This window comes from Vanessa tameamea, chromosome 8, assembly GCF_037043105.1.
Source record: "Vanessa tameamea isolate UH-Manoa-2023 chromosome 8, ilVanTame1 primary haplotype, whole genome shotgun sequence".
Classification (NCBI taxonomy): domain Eukaryota; kingdom Metazoa; phylum Arthropoda; class Insecta; order Lepidoptera; family Nymphalidae; genus Vanessa; species Vanessa tameamea.
In genome coordinates this window covers 12,270,249-12,288,409 of record NC_087316.1, presented here as the reverse complement: position 1 = coordinate 12,288,409, position 18,161 = coordinate 12,270,249, and the positions used below count along the sequence as shown (strand labels likewise).

Below are 18,161 nucleotides of genomic sequence, written 5' to 3'. Positions count from 1 at the left end.
GTAACATCTTCAGCCGATCATTATTTTTAAGCTGTCACTAGCACTCCAAGGCAAAAATACACTGTTAATAAGTTTTTTGTTTTTTTGAATTAGACGTACAAGACACTTAGGACGGTTTTTGTTTAATTTCTGGCCATTAGTTTTCAGTCCGGACCTTGGATTAGTAAGTAGTGCTAGTCAAAGATACGTGATCAACCAATGACGCTATATAGAAATATTATACAATGTTGTTACCATCATAAATATACAGAAAATTATTAAAAAAATAGAGGTTTTAAATTTAAATTATTTAAGTTAAAACCAATTTAAGTTAAATCTAAAAACAGTAACAGATATATTTGTGAATTTAAGACCAGCATGCAGTACCTCGCATTAAGTGCCTTGCACTATTCCTAGAAATAAACTAATACAACCTTGCCATAATATTTTTCACTAGAAATGATACACTATAGCTCAACAAAGTTCTTATTCTATTAAAATATGGCGCTTCAATTGCACCTTGGAATTCGCAATGTTAGAAATATTATACATTAATTACACAGGCCCCAGCGATTATGTTCTTTGTATCCGTAATTAATTTTTTTTTGCCTTCTAATTCGCACATTTTGCTACTAAATAGCAACACTTTTAGTATTGTTGTTTTCCGTTTTGAAAAGTGAGTGGGCTAGTGTAACTACGGGCACAATGGACATAAAAAGGTTGATATATCTTACAATACCAAAGTCTATGTTAAAGGCAGTGGTGATCACTAACCATTAGGTGGCCAATTTGCCAGTGTTTACCTACCTATATGACATACATTTTACTAAATAAATATAATGACAATAACGTGTTATCATATTTTCATAATGCGAGCTGATGTTTATCAGCATCTCAAAGCAACAGTCTGTAAACATCCTACTGATGTCAGTAGCCCATGGTCGTAGACGGGGTTATCGGCTTTCGAGGAGGTTTTAGAGCTTATAACACATCATCATAACACATCGGTTGGTACAGATGTGTCAGATTTACATACGACAATTGCTTGTTTCCCAATGAAGTATCCTTGATCGCTGATCACGAGCGGAATTATAAACACATATGTATTAAGCACATGAACGTCAGTTAATTGCTTGTGTTTGAACCCGAAACCAATCGTTAGCTTCATGTATAACTTAACCACTGCTTTATCTGGTTTAAATATAAGTATCTACTATTTTCTTGATAATAATATTGTTTTTTTTTTTACCTTAATAGTAAGTATCAATTTCGTGATTCGAAGAGCGTACGTGTCTTGATAGACATAAACAAATCTTGTTTTTAATGTAGACATTTTTAGGTATTTGAGGATGTAAACAGTATGTCCGTTATATACAGGTTTTTGTTCAAATGACATGAATTTATCCAAAATAAAAATATCAGAAACAATTCTCAATATTTATTGGGCAAACAAAATAATTCTTCTTGTGCATATTATATTCAAAATTAGAGTATATTTATTACAGACATACAGCAAAATATACGTTCTTAAAAATAAGGTAAAGTTGTCGAGTACCAAGAATATTTTTGGCCTACGCTCGTACCATATAAGGTTCTATGATAATTTGTAAACAAGCGCCGGTCGTTGACCGCAAAATATGTAAATATGAAGTTTTACGGCCTAAGAACTTATTCAATTTAGGCGAATAATTTATAGTGTATGATTACTCTTACCTTCTTAACATGATATTAAGACTTAACACTACATGTATGTCTTTCGATTTTCTGCTATGAAAAATGTGGCAACTGTAATTTGGTATCTATTTTATTTATTTCTCTTGAAGATTATTAGGAGTATTTTGTATATATTTTGTGTTTAATTTTTTTATAACAGGTCGGCGGACTGGCAAATGCCCGTATATACTGGCGCCGTAAGAATTTTTAACGATTCCATATGTAGGTACATCGCGAATGCGCCACCGTGGTGTAATTTTAAAATTTAATGTATACTGATTCTTCATATAAAAAGTTTTGAAACTAATTATATATAAATAATATTCCTTGACTATGTTCGTTTCCTGTGTTAACGTATTGTTAATCGGATTGAGTTGTATCTTTGCACAGCTGTAGTTGAGTGAAGGTCTCTCGTACATTCATTATATATTTTAGCTCCAAGTAATCATAAAGGTTGTCTTAGGGATAGGTCGTGTCAGGACAAAACCAGCGATTTTCTCAACACAACAGATTTCGTACAACGATAGTTTATTGAATCTTTAATATGTTTTAATCAGGCGTTCTACCATAAAATGTAAATATATATATTTTTTTGTAGTATAGAAGCAATTGAAAACAAAATAAGCTGTTGCGAATTGAATACAGCTGTTATTATTTTCGCAACTGTCTCGTTTTATTGTAAACCATGATTTTACGGTTTATTTCAATGACAATGGGTTGTTCTGCGTGTCCTATGAAACAAAAGGCAAGACGTTGCCAATAAGTGGGTTTAAAGGCTGACTGTCCACTAAATGCGATATATTGCTAGCTTATAACCGAAGGGTCTTTCAACCCTAGATAGATGTAATTTCATTATATAATAAAACTTTTATAACCTTTATGTGTTCAATTTTTTTAATGTTATCTTAATAGATGTAGTTCCGTCTACATGTATTTCTCGCTTGCAATAGATTGAATGATTTTAAATCCGCCATTTACTACACTATTATGTTTAATATTATTTAAAAGTACCTATATAAAATAATTTAATAGTATAACTTATATACCAACTGATACAAGTATCGAGTGCATTATTTTTCTATAAAGTTGCATTTAGTTTCTTTGAATGAACGTGCTTATATAATTAAATACCAGCTCAATAAAAATATATGTTTTCGCTACAGCCCTAAGTTCGTTTTTTTTAAGTATTTTTTATTTTAAACATTCACGTCATGACCTGCTCCTATAGGTAGGCACTACCTAACTGTGAACATCAACTAGTCTTACTAACTTTACTAGTATTTAGCGAATGAAATAATGTGTTAGGTAGATAAGTATAAATCAAATTTAACGCAAGAAAAACCAACAATTTGAAAAAAAAAACTAGGATAACATTAAGTTAAGATACTCTGGTAGCACTAAGAGAGCTCGGGTGCAAACAGCGGTCTGGCGATCCCTTCAAAACAATTTTTTAAGAGACTTTCTGGGATGCCTCACCATTCTGACACACTTGACTATTGTTGGCAAAGCGTGCCAATGTGCGGTGTTGGAATTATTTATTGAAAAACACAAGTAAATAATAAGTTTCTTGTCTCTTTTTTTTCAGTTAAATTTGTATTCGAAACGGTGATAGCTGCATATTAAATTTATTCCAACAATATGATTTCTTTAAAAGAGTTTGTAAGAGCTAACAAAAATAAGGAATATATATTTTTTTTAGCTATGTATTTAGTGGAGAGTCAGGTCTATACAGATGTTAACGTAAAGCAGACGGCTCGACGCTAAAAACCTCATCTATTATTTACGTAATCATGATATTTGTCTATTGTTTATTTGATACAAGTATTCAAATATTCATTTCGATCATATAAACGATTTCTCAGCTTAAACGATCTTAACGTCTCAAATGAATACTTTAAAAAGCTAAAGGTTTTTCGTAACGAACCAAAATACGTACCAAGATGTTGTTCTGAATAAGGTTTTGTTGTATGAGGATGGTGTTCTAGAAAAAATGCGTCTGTACAAGTGGGGCGAATTAGCAGTTTTCGAGCGTTAATTCCGACCTAGAACGTTGTTCCTAATACGTGATGTCTCTTTTCCTTGTGTTAGTTGGGACGAGAATTTGTTTTGTTAACATTCACGCGTTTGTTGAAAACATTGTGAATATATTATATTGATTATATACTGCGGGTTAACTGCCTTCGTGGTTTAGTAGCTAGCGTATAAGACTTCAGTACTATATTGAAATCTCAGGTAGGGTAAATAAAAGTTATTGTTTTCTTTTTTGTAGCAATTTAATTTATAGTTAGGAAGCTGACAGTGTTTCGCTCCCGTGCCTAGGGAAGAATATAAAGCTATGTTTTTGCTTCTGAACTCTCTTTGGTCGTGTTGAATTGATCGACACACAACTGTCGGTCAGTTATTTTAAAATTTTATTTATCAGTACAATCTTCACAATCAAAAGTATTAAATTAACACAGTTCTGTTACTTTGTTACTGTCTAGAAAATTAGTTAAATTCATTATTTCCATGAGTTTTTATTCCACTTACTAACTATATGATTATTAATAAATTGTAAATACTCGAAACATGACGCACATTCCTCGACAAATAATAAAAGTGAAACCGGAAAACTTAATCATAGTGCAATTTTTAAGATCCGTTAATATTGGTAACAGTTTTTCAGTATTACTTGTATATCCATTCGAATGGCAATAACCTATAAAGAGAATCTTCTAAATTATAATGTTCAATAAGACAATGCATCCTGTATTTCCTTATATTTGACCTCTTGATGCCGTAATTGGAAAAACCAATGGAAGCTATCTATAAATGATTTCGGTTTATTGTTTTGTTAATGTATTTGGGTTATATGCAATTGAACAATAAAAACTTCGATTTTATTCCATAGAAAACAAGAAAATTTATATAACTTTAAGCATTAGGATTACGTTAGGGAGAAAATTCAATTAATAATAATTGTTATTCTATTCCATATATAAACGGATAGTTGCTGAGAAGTTTGCTTTTTTATGGCTTAGGTGGCAAAGTAGCAGGATACATCTGATGGAAAGTCCACCGCCCATGGACAACTGTAACATCGCGGGGCTTGCAGTTGCGTTGCCGACATTTAAGAAATAAAGTCTCTTATCTTTAAGGTCGTATCGGTTCGGAAAACCCGCCGGCGAAAGATTCACAGGGTGGTAGAGCGAGGCAGAAGTTGCCTTAAAATGTGCTGTTGAGGGTTTCAAAAAATTCTTCCGTTAGAATCTAGATTCCGAACCATTATAGCTAGTAGTGCAGTAACCAGTAGAAGTTAAGAAGTACCCTACGTTTTATCGGCAGCATAGACTAAAAATAACGATTACAAATGACTAGTATAGAGCCTTGCTTAAATCAAATACATTTGTGTTTGAGTAATTAAACTCCATTTATAAATGTAACAGAAAGTTTCTGCTCCTATCAGATAAATGGTGCGCTAGACGTTATATCGAATCTATGTTATTTCGAATACCTACTTATAGGGCTGTTGACCCTAGGGTCAAACGTGTAAGCCACGCTTTCACTGGGATCTGGGAAAGTACGATTAGCGCTCCTAAATGGCTGTTATCAAGTTAGAAGTTGTATCTTGTATCTTACTTACATATTATGTGTTCAATATGTAGCGCTATTTCTATTTTAGTCGAGAAGTTATTTACAGCTCGACTGGAACATTATCATTTAAAATATAAGAGAACCTCATTATTATTTATAAGTGTCATTTATTAGACATTTTATTAAACTGTTTTATTTTTTATTTTTATAACATGACTTCTATAACTGAATACTGAATACGTCAAAGTTATAATCGAAGTCAAACGAGCTATTATACGACGTTTTCAATGGATAACATATTCATTACATTTAATTGTCATGAAGATGTCCCACTGACCAACTTTAATCCCGACGAATGTCTATTGTATAAAGTTGGAGACTTGGCTTGTGTTAACGAGGAGAGAACGCATCATGAGATTAAGCTTTATCATACGAGTACAACTCGTATTGGAACAGCGTGGTGGAATAAGCTTCAATCGTTCTCCTCTAAAGTAGAGTAGGACATGTCCCAACTGTGAGACACATACAGGTTGTTACTTTACGATAAATTATTAATCCACTAATAATACTTTATTCAACTGAGCCGGTATTTATTTATTACCAGTAATATTGTAAAACTGGTATTCACCGGAAATGTAGACGGGACGATCTCTTGCTCATTGCACAATGAGGCGTGCGTCGCTAACATAGCCAATTAACAATTTGACATGCGCACGAGCACGCGTCCAAAGCTCATAGAAAGCGGTTAATACGTGATAGAAAATGACGGCCCGTTACATCTATTACATGTCTAACAGGTGGCTTTTGTTATACAATGTTGTTTATTACCGCTAATGTAATATTGAACGCTATAAATTGTTTACGTTTACAGTTGACATGTTTGATTAGAAATTAAATGACATTTTCTGCCTCGCACAACCATTCTGTGGAACCAGCTTTCGCCGGCGGTTTTTCCGAACCGATACGACTTGGGAACCTTCAAGAAAAGAGCGTACTCTTTCCTGAAAGGCCGGCAACGCACCTGCAAGCCCCCCGGTGTTGCAGATGTCCATGGGTGGTGGTAATCACTTTCCATCAGGTGAGCCTCCTGTTCGTTTGCCACCTCTAACATAAAAAAAAATGAATACAAAGTTAATCTCCAAGACGTTGACTGTTAATTCGTTACAGATTAAAACTTCCTGCCTCGCTTGTGTGCTACGACTAGTTCGTAAGATTCGTATGCTCATTCCAAAACCAATAAAAACTTATATCTTTAGTCAAGACTTCTTCCTCGTATCTAAGATTTTTTTTTTTACTTCAAAGCTCATTTCTCAAAAGTACAAGTTTGGCGCTTCCGCTTTTCTTCCTTTAAACGATGTATATTATGTTTGTTATGGTATTCATCGTAACTGCCTTGGATCCAGATCCAAATATCCAGCAACTTCCAGAAGTTACCAGAATTTGGAGCGCGCTTCAGAAAGTATATCATGCCTGAAGTTTCATGGTCTCGTTACCGTACCTCAGATCATAAAAATACCTCTATAGTCTTGAGAAAGATAGAAATAGGTCAGGAAAACAAACATAACAAACGAAAGCTTTTAATTGAACCCTAGCACTCTGGACTAATTTTCTATTTTCACGTAGATTTATAAAACGGATAATAAATATTTTTCATGGAAATAATTGAAATTAATAAAACCCAAGAAAATATAAAAACTAGATCTAGATTTAAAAGATTATTAAAAAAAATAACATTATAATAGCGTGCGGTCAAAAAATTCATAAAATACAGTTAAAATTAGTGAGGCAAGTATCGTTTAATTCTTAATTCGGTTTAAATTCATTAACAGTTAACTACTACTAATTGGCAATTACAAACGAAATGAAAAACAGCAAACATGAAATTCGTAGTATCGAAGAACAAAAACAATGCACATACATAACATATTTTATTCACTTACGGCGAACCATAACGGAGCGTCGTGATTTTAGCAAATGTTTACATGTCCCGTGTGTAATGTATCTTATTATATTTTGGTCAAACTCAAACTCAAATTCCTTTACTCAAATAAAACACTACTACCGGGTCGGAAAAGTAAATACCCCGACCTGAGAAGAACCGGCGAAAGAAACTCAGTGAGTCTTTCTTTTTTTGTCAATTTTATTATTCACAAATATTCAATATGAAAAGAAATAGCCATGAGGCGATTGTTTCATTCCCAAGGTGTGCTATCAATTATAAACTCACAAATTGTATAATAACCTCTCGCAAACGTGCTTTCCTTAACTTTTTTTAATTTGGCAACAGAGTCTTTTTGATTTTTGGTATTCTGTTGTAGAATACATTGTCCCACAAAAGAGTTACTGACTCTATGCAGTCGAGTAACAGGAGTAATAAGTTCGTGTTTGTCATTAGCTTCATTTTAAAATCTCGCATGACATAAACCGTGTGATATCACAATATTCAATTCAAATGCACCAAAAAAACTAATATAAAAACTTGAATGTAATAAATCGATTCTGTCTATAGATTAACAGATTTCGAAAATGTATACTTTATGAGTGTTGATTGTTGATTGATAATGTGAACATTGGATAAAAATTTCGTCGGGTACTTAAAAAATTAAGTACTACTTACTATCTTTAGTCCTCGATCCTAATACATATATTGTGCTCGAGGACTAAAGACTTAACATAAAACTAAGAATAAAATTTAAAAAAACAGCGGTACTCTGTACTGTTAGACCCCCTCTTAAAGGTTGAAATTTCCAAAAATTCTCAGTAAATGGCTACCTAGCGAAAGGTGTAAGTATGGTAACACTGATATTAGTATGAGTGTATAATGACGTGCTTATTTACTTTCAATACGATACAGTCAGCCGAAATGGCTCAGATGGACTTAGATCTTCACACGTTGCTGTGCTTAATTTATTTTTAATTTATATCGGTTTTATGAGTAAAACAGAAACGCCATAAAACTTAAATTTTGCCATGTGTTTCATTCTCCCATGTGAGGTAACATCGAAGTAGCTTGGATTATTAAGGGACATTTACGGGCTTTTTCTTAGTATTTACTTTGAGCTGCTCAAATGATAAATCAATTGAGACATACTGTATAACCATAACCTTCTTTGGCCATTGGTGTCTCGCTGTCTAAAAGGTGCTAAGCCGAGGTGCACTCTGACAGTCACGCCCTTAAGACGTACGGTTTACAACCGGTGACGCTGGTCAAGGCCAGTTGCGCCAACAGCAATAGACAATACAAAAATTAAAACGAGTGGTGTCGTGGGACACCCGGTTATAACAGAGTTGCTTTCGCTATTGGTAAATTATAATTATATATTAAATAACAGACAAATTAATATAAATTAACAAGTTTTGTAAATAGAAAAAGGATAAAATTGTTTTTAAAATCCCTTGTAAATTACAACAATTATTGAAAAATCTAAATTTAATATAAAGTTTAAATAATTTAATATAAAATCGTATGTACATTAGAAAAAGAAAGACAGGTAAAGATCCTTTTTCCCTCCGTGACGTTTTCTGAGATTGCACTCTATTAGAAACCGCGTGAAAGAACTTCTTTCAAAAATATATATATACAGCTTTTATAATTATATTATATTAACAAGCAACAAATAAATCTAATTAAACAACTGTATTGTATAACACCAATGCAGAAATCATCTAACATCGGTTACTATGTCAAATTTTTTAACTGTTTTGTGTAACGAAATCGACGCGGCGCGGCGCTCGATAAAACAGAAATATAACCGAATAGACACAGCAAAAAAACTAATTTAAAGTTATGTAAGATTTTTTAGTAGAATTTCGTAACTATTATTATTCGTAATTTTTACTTTTAACGAGACATTAGTCAGATGGTTTACGGTATTGAATATTACTATGATGATGATTTCGATGAGATATATATAATTTTTATAATATAACAGGCATTGAAACCAACTGATGGAAGTGGTCACCACCGCCCTATGATATACCGCTGTAAAACTATTAACTATTCCTTATATCATCAACGCGCCACCAACCTTCGGAATGTAGTTACCCTGGTACACTCACCCTTCAAACCGGAACAGAACAATACAGAGTATCGCTGTTAGGCGGTAGAATATCTGTCAGGCATACTTTTTTATGTAATAGGTAGGCGGAACCGCAAATGTGCCACCTGATGGTAAGTGGTCACTAGCGCCAATAGACATTGAACCTGTAAGAAATAATATCCATTCCTTATATCACGCCAATGCGCCACCAACCTTGGGAGCTGATATGTTATGTCCCTTGTCCCTTTAGTTACACTGGCTTCAAACTAGAATACAACAATAAGATTTGCTGTTTGGCGGTAGAATATCTGATGATTGGGTGTTACCTATCCAAAGGGGCTTTGGATAGGTCAATAAAGTCAATGATGACCAAAAACAAACTATAAATCCGAAATTACATCACGCCCCTGTTACGCGTATAAGCTGACGTCAAATCCTCCTTGGTATGTACATCTTAGACCAGAAACTAATTATCATCTTAAAGATACTTTGCGTCATGTAATGATATAGTAGCTAACCCAGATAATCTTGATAATCGCATCTTATTATGGTGTTCACTTATATATACGTAATCAATAACTATACATTAAACATTGATGATGTAAGAAATGCAAACATCAATTTCATTTACGACTTTTCTCCTAGAATATATTATATAACTTTTTAAGAAAGAAATAATTACTTATTATTGAAATTTCTTTTTATTTTTTTTTTAATTATTGATTGTCAGTACGTTAGTTGTTATTGGGAAAGAAAAAATCTATTAAAAGCAAGGAGTAGACTATTTCATGCTCTAATAAGTAAACGCATAATAAATTAGTTTATATATTAGCATTGTTACCTTAAATTCAATAGGAGTAATACAAAAATACAATTGTTTACCTACATTTGTTAAAATAGGAGTGTTTATTGATTTAAATTTTATTGCGTCTCAAGAAAAAGGTATCATAATTGTGTAATCAAAAAAATTTTTGTTTTAATTTATTTTATTGATGGACACTATCGTGTGGCGACGTATGTATATAGTATCCTATATACTAGAAACTTAAGTTTAAAAATGTGGCATTTTGAAATTATTTATCGTTATAATTTTTCCTCGCAGTTCGAAACCAATTCACGATACATACATTGACTCGAAATTATAATCGTGAAATTCGACGCATGGCTTTTGTGAAATAAGTTTCTTAAACAAATTACATGAATGTAACAAATAGTATAATGTCGCTATATATAAAAATATAGTAATAAATTTTACAACATTTTTGAATACAAAAAAAAATAATTGCAAAATGTCCAATTGTAGCTTTTTTTTATTGGGTTAAACGGATACAGATATTTCGTCGCGTAGGCTGAATAATACAGGACATAGACTAATCGGTGCTCTAATTTAATTGAGACGTATGTTAGTATTTTCGTTTAATATTTCGGAGATCAATTTAAACCGTAACTATATATAGTGTTTCAACATGGTCAGTTCCATTTAAAATATTAGAATAATTAAGTATTTTTATTAGGCCTTTGTATCTTTAAAACGAGATTATTAATTTTATCTGTGTCATATAGTGCAACAGCCACAAGAACAAAGATTTAAAAAAGTATACGTCACTTGCTAATGACAGCTGACGTCACGCTATTATTACCGATATAATATGTCATGGCACATTGTTGTACAAACTGGGCTTGCCTAATATGTAATGTAACTTTGATATAATTGGATTTCTTTAAGTAAACTAACAGATAGTAAATGAAAAGTAATGAATAAGAATAATTAATAAGTCTGGTGTGATTTATTTTATAGTTATATTATAAAAAACCTTTTTTAACGACAGAAACCTTTTTAACCTCTTTTTTGCTGGGCTAAGAACTCCTCGCCCTTTTGAGGAGAAGGTGTAAAGCTTATTCCACCGAGCTGCTCCTTGGCTGTTGGATACACATGTGGCAGATTTTCATTGAAATAAGACACGCATGAAAAAACCTCTCACGATGTTTTCCTTCACCACCGCCCGCGACATGAATAATTATAAACAAAAATTAGGCACATGATAATTCAGTGGTGCTTGCCTACGGTTTAAATCCACAAACATCGGTATAGGTTAACCATTGGGCCATCTGGGCTCGAATACAGTAAATACGATACGATATTGATAAATAAATAGAGGTTATATAAAATGTATAACAGAAAGTCGCTCCCCGCCGTCTGTACGCTTAGATCTTATAAACTACGCAACGGACTTAATGCGGTTTTGATCAATAAACAGAGTTATTTAGGAGGAAAGGTTATATGTATAATACGTACTATAGAAACGAAAAGCCAAAAATGTTACCTTTCTTAGCCGGAAAACTGACAAGATTTTTTCTTTTTTTGTTTGTCCTTCAATATAAAATCTATTTATAGACCCGTAACGTGACGCAAGTGATCCGGGACGCGGAGCTAGTATAGTATTTTCTAATGGTTATGGCGATTGGCTAAACTGTATAAAAGTTGATGTGCTGCAGCACCATTTGGCGGCGACTTACAGCCAACTAGACATCATAAAAACCTTTTCCACGGAGACGTACCTTTGTGCCAAGCATTTCATCTTCATTTATTGCAATAAATATTTTTTAGTTGTTAAGAACTGTGAAAATAAATATAAATAGGTATGTTATTGATTCAACGTACGAATTTACAACAATTTATTAGGAAATTCTTAACGAGTTATTGTGTACGAGTAAATATGACAAAATATAAATTTCTACAACAATAATCGCATCGGTTACAAAACAAGACAATTTTGTACGCAATAAATTATACAACAAGAATTTATAATAATAATTATTATTAAGGTTTATTTACACATAATTCTATATAAAAAGGTTCATGTAATAAGATGTAATAGTAGTTCCTTAATTTTGCATATACTTTAAGTATAAGTATTTAGACTATATTCGTAAAATAATAAAGAGTTTCTGACAAAATCACGAACCGAATCTGTTAAATATATGTTAGGTTCTTTCCATTTTTGAAGCAGGTTATATTTATTCACAACCCTCAATATAAATTTTTATTTTTATGAACTATGAAAATGTAAGGGCGAGTAAAAAAAAGTAGACAGACAAATACATCAGTGAGATAGGTATATTAAAAAAGGTTTTACAGATATGTATATCTTACGATTAAAAAGAAAAAGTTGATGGTGTCAAATGCATAAAAGTTACTCTTTAAACGATTCTGCTTTGCGTAATGATATAATAGACAAACCGGATAATCTTGATAATTAACTTGTATTATAGTGAGTTCTTGTATATATATCTCTTATATATTTAACATAGATGATGTTGAATACATCATCGTAAAGACAACATATCTTTTTCGACAAGTTTTCTGTTCACACTTTTTAACATTACTTAGTCTTTTATATAACAGCTAAAAGGGGTTCGACACGGGAGGCGAAGGACGACCAACCGACCGATTTAGGTCGTCGTTATTATCCTCGCGACTTGAATTTGATAGTCAAAATTAAAAGTGTTATTCTATGTTAGATCGATACGATTACCCGCGTACGATTTTGGTTGCAAAAAGTATATCATCTTTGTATATATAAAGTGAGCGATCACAGTGGCGTGCAATTGGAGAGGCCTATGTCCAGCAGTGGACGAGTATGGGCTGCTGATGATATATAAATGTTCTGTACGTGTTTATGTATGAGAACTCGTAAACGGTTGGATCTTTTTCGATGATTATTTGTGTGTCAGGGACATAAGATTGTTTAGATTGTGCTCGAAGTGACGCTGCTTTTTACTTCCCAATAGTTTTATGATTATTTCGCCCGGAAAAAGTCGGAACGGGCAGCTAGTGCGTAAATAAAAACCTAACTCTCAATTATAAAGTTTGTGATAGCGTAGAAAACCCCAATACGTACACGGAGACGTCAAGGCTGGTCTAACGGCCGGACGTAGCCGTTTTTATAATGAGCATTGTGTGGTGAAACAATGCCTGAGTTCAACTCATGTATGGTAACATATGGCGTTAGAACCTTCACACTTAGCGACATATGTTTATGATGTACGATACGGCAAAACATTATATTGAGTTTAAAAACCCTCAACTATGTTAACGGGGATTTAATTACCCGCTGTATGTATGTTGTATAATATTTATTATATGTATATCTATAAACTCATATTATTTGGGTCCATTTGCTATTTTTTTGAATTATCTCACGCATGTTACAAATGGGCAAGTTCATGTGTTTTGATATTCGTTACTAAACCTCACGAGTATCTTTCACGGATTCCAATTGTCTATTGTAATTATTCACTTGAAAAACAAAACTAAATCATCTAGAACTAAGAGAGAAGGCGGCAATCTAGTAATAATATACATTTATTTATTTCAGTAAAACAAGCTTGTCTGGAAAAAATATATACTTATATCACATAATTTGACTAATCACATAAGCCTAATGAATGTAGATCATGTGCTTGCATTTTTAGTATTCTAAATACCTTTAAGATTATTCTAACACGTCAATAATCCGGTTCAAACTGACCTAGTAACAGCAAAAAAACCTTTAGCGTTCTTCATTGAGGGGTCTCAGGAAACCAGTTTGTGGGCGTAAATCCCTACAAACTAAAACATAACATCCCATAGTACGTATTCACAACACTGAAAAAAAGAAATGTCATCCGATGATACTTATAATTTTGTGATTACTATTTGATGCGGGTTTTATCCCTAAAGATTTTTTACGAGTACGAAACCTATGACAGGTTTTATGTTGTTTTCATTTCATTGTAAACTGCAAGTCACTCATCTACATTTGCGCCAAAATTATGAAACCTTATTTAAATGACATTTTTAATGTCAAATAGTTCGTAATTGGTCAATGGAGGCCAATGACGCTATATGCCACCGATAAGCGTTCAATATTATGTAGTCAGATCAGTAAATGGGATTTCACACATTATTTCAGAAACTGGGAATTGATATTGATATTTTAATTATTTTAATATAGGAAAACCCAATAAGTCGATTTTGTGTTAATTTATTTTTGAGTAAGTATGTACTATACATGTATAATATACTATTATTATATATGCGAAAGTATGTCCGTTGCTCTTTCACGGCGAAACCACTGAATCGAATTCGATGAAATTTGGTATTTAGTAACACAGGCGTCCTCTTACATGCTTAACACCTGACGATTAACCGCGAAAACGCGCGCGAAGCCAAGAGCGACAACTAATGTATAAATATTAACAATACAATAATTTTTTTGTTTGCCTGTTGCACCTCATGTTTATTTATATTATCAATTTTGTTTCAATATTGTAATTTTTAGTTTTAAGTTTGGGTGCAATAAAGTATAAATAAATAAATAAAATAATTTACTACAACGTGAGTAGCCGGTGAATTATCTACTGTTAAACATTCAATCAAGTTACTATAGTTTCGAGTCTGAGAGATTATGTACAACGGAACTAGTTCTATTGTATTCTGAATGTGTGTATATTATGTATTTAGTATAAAATAAATTTATTGACACTTAACATCTCAGACGATAAGCCATGAGGTTTGCAATAATCTTCTAATTCCTCGTTCAAGTGTCAACCTTTTTAGCACATACAGGCTAATGTATGTATGTATACATATAATGTTATATAATATATACCCCTACGAGTATGTTTCGAGCTAATAATGCATATATTTTACATTCCACTGGCAAAGGCGAGTCATTATAATGTTGTACTTACATAATGTATTGAATTAATTTTTATTCTCAAAAATACTGTAATAAGTTCCATGTCGCAAAGAGGAGGAGGAGTCCAATAGTCGGACAAATAAAGTCTGTTGCTTTTGCAAAAATAAAATAATTACCTATGTATATAATAACCAGTATTACTATACAAACACACACACGCACGCGTATTGTGTGTACACATATTTAAGTAATTCGTTGTTGTGATATACGAGTAGTTCTAAGTCACTAAACGGATCTTTATACGATTTTTACTAATAAGAGAACGATAAATGAAGAATATTTGTATATAACATTCTGTACAAAATGACTGAACTATGACTGTGTTGTATACAATATCTGTAATCTGTTCTCGTACGTATGGCTAACGCTCCTCAAATATTAGATTCATCAAAACAATGTTCAAGTGCGAAGCCGGGGTGTACTAGTTTATTATAAAATAGAATGTTCATCTAGATTAAAGGAAGGATTGCATTGATTGTGCGGCATTACCTCACACAGTGAACAGCTTAGCTAATCGCGTTTACTCGCGTGAGACGACGACCCACATACGTCTTGCATGTGTTCCGATACGAAGAGGAAAGAAAACTAAATCGAGGAGAGTGAGCGAGACAGGAAATGGATATCCTCTACGACACGTATCCTATCCCATTCGTACAGGATATAGTGATGTAAACACTGATTACATGGTGTTACTTCACAATGTAATCGTATTTAATCGGGCGTAATCACTAGCGTGTGAAGATGACCTTATATAAAGAACATTTCATGGTCTCATTGTTTCAAGACATTATCTTGGCCAAGAAAAACGGAAGATAGACAACCAATGTCCTTTGCGTCGGGGATTGCGACATCGATTACGGCTCGATACAAATATTTCAACTAGTACACTCGTAACAATAAATGATCGAGTATGTATCAAAACAATCGTTATCCATACTAATATTATGAAACTGACTTCTTTTGTTTGATTGAACGCGCAAATCCCATGATCTACGAAACCGATTTAAAAATATGTGCTATTTTCAAATCGAATGAGAATGTATTTACCAAGAGCATTAAACATGTTCATAATAACTATGAGGATTTTACAAATTTATATTTCGTAGGTACGTATATAAGTGTAATGTATTGCAAAAGGTAATAAATTCAAAGTAATATATATGCCTGCGTTTCGAAGTCGATGTGTGCTATTCTTTATTTAATACCCAGTTCTAGTTTGCTAATAAAATCTTAATGATCGGCGTAATTTCTAGAAATTTTACTTTCATTTGCCGAGAGCTTTATACATAGTTTATTGTACCAGGATTTGATTACTATATTTAGTATGTTATTTAAAACACGTTGGGCGTTATCATAATATGACGAATGAAGAAATCGACTAATTTTATTTGTATATTAACTATCGGATTTGTAGTACATTCTTCTGAAATTATTAATGTGTACCGGCTCTCAAATGATGAGCGGTCACCACCACTAATATTAATAATTCCTTACATCGCCAAAGCACTATGAACCTTAGCATCGAAGAAGTTACAAAGTTATACTCGTTAGGGCTTTGAGCTAGGTGCTTTGTGGTATAAAGTAGAATCTGGGTATATTCGAACATACATTCTAGCATCAAGCAACAACACTCAGTACTGTTGTGTTCTGGTTTAAAGATTGCGCGAGTGAAAATACGCACAAGAGACATACTCATAACACCTAACATCATCATCGGCACAGAACTTCCACCCTTCCTAATCGTAGGTATTTGTGCAGCTCAACGTCTAAAATACCTAACAGAAAATATCGCTGCAATAGTTTGTAAGAGCCTACGCGAATAAAGTGAATTTAAATTACAATATTTTATTTGACTAAGTGGTCTGGCTTTGATGTAAAATGATTATAAGTTAGGTAGTCACGTGACATGTTATTGAGCATTGAACACAAATGTAATATGATATTATTCCTCGTCAAAATTACTTAAACGAGAAAGTAATCTTCCGTAAATAAACACTATTAAATCATACATGAATGTGTCGCATTCAATCACGTTGCTATTTTTAACATTCAAATAAAATATCATAAATGAATAATTACATCCAGTAAATACTTTATCAACTCAATATTAAAAAATAATAACATTCCTATTATAACTATATATGTAACTGAATGTATAAATATTGACTTTTTTATATGATTATATATTTTACACGACATAGCCGAAAGAATAGGACATCTAATTCTTAATATAGCAGACTCGAATCCGAAAAAAAAAGAGTTTTCACATAACATATAAAAGTTATCCTAATAATATTTAAACATCATATACGACCTATTTTCTTATATAATTTATCTTTATGCTATGTCCATTATATATATTTTCACATATTCATAACTAAGGCATTTTTGTCATTAATACACGTCACACGAGCATATTATTACTTAAAATATATATATATATATTAGTCATAGACGGATGGTATCACTTTCAGAACGCAGCGTAACGCCCAACAGTCATGTTATTTAAAATAACCTACCGCATTACGGAATTTCCGATTACATCCGATACATTTAACATAATATCAATGACGGGTTACTTAATACGCGATGTAGAAATCGATTCTCAATTCGAAATAAATGCATTTCATAGCTTAAAAAAATAATATGAAATGAATTATAATAACAATCTGAATATCTGTACATTATTGAAATTATATTTAATTGTTTTATATCCGGAATTCATAAAGCATAATTCATAGGAGCCGCGGTGTCGTTTCTGTTTTGATACCGATGAGAATTAATAATAACAAAAGATCCTTCCAGAGGTTTCTCTAATAAGACCTAACATTGATCGATCATGCAATATACCTGTATTTATACTATATAATGTTTGTTATTTAATTGATTAAAAAAAGACTTCGTTACTGACGGTTTCATTTACATTCAGAAATTAATTACGAGAAACATAAAAACCTCTTTGCGCTGGCGAAGTCTCTTCCTTTAATTTATTATTGTTTATATGCCTGATAAACTGTCACAGCGGAGTACGAATTGAAAAAAATAGTAGCCATCAGTTGGCCACTAAGCACACGCACACTAGTATGATGCTTGACGAGTGTCAAGCGTAGCT

At 32.5% G+C, this 18,161-nt stretch overlaps 1 protein-coding gene across 6 annotated transcripts in view; it reads right to left on the bottom strand.

Annotated features, from left to right (window-relative positions):
* Exn (Ephexin) overlaps positions 1 to 18,161 on the bottom strand; it is an 83,762-nt gene that overhangs the window by 39,289 nt on the left and 26,312 nt on the right. The window lies entirely within an intron of this gene.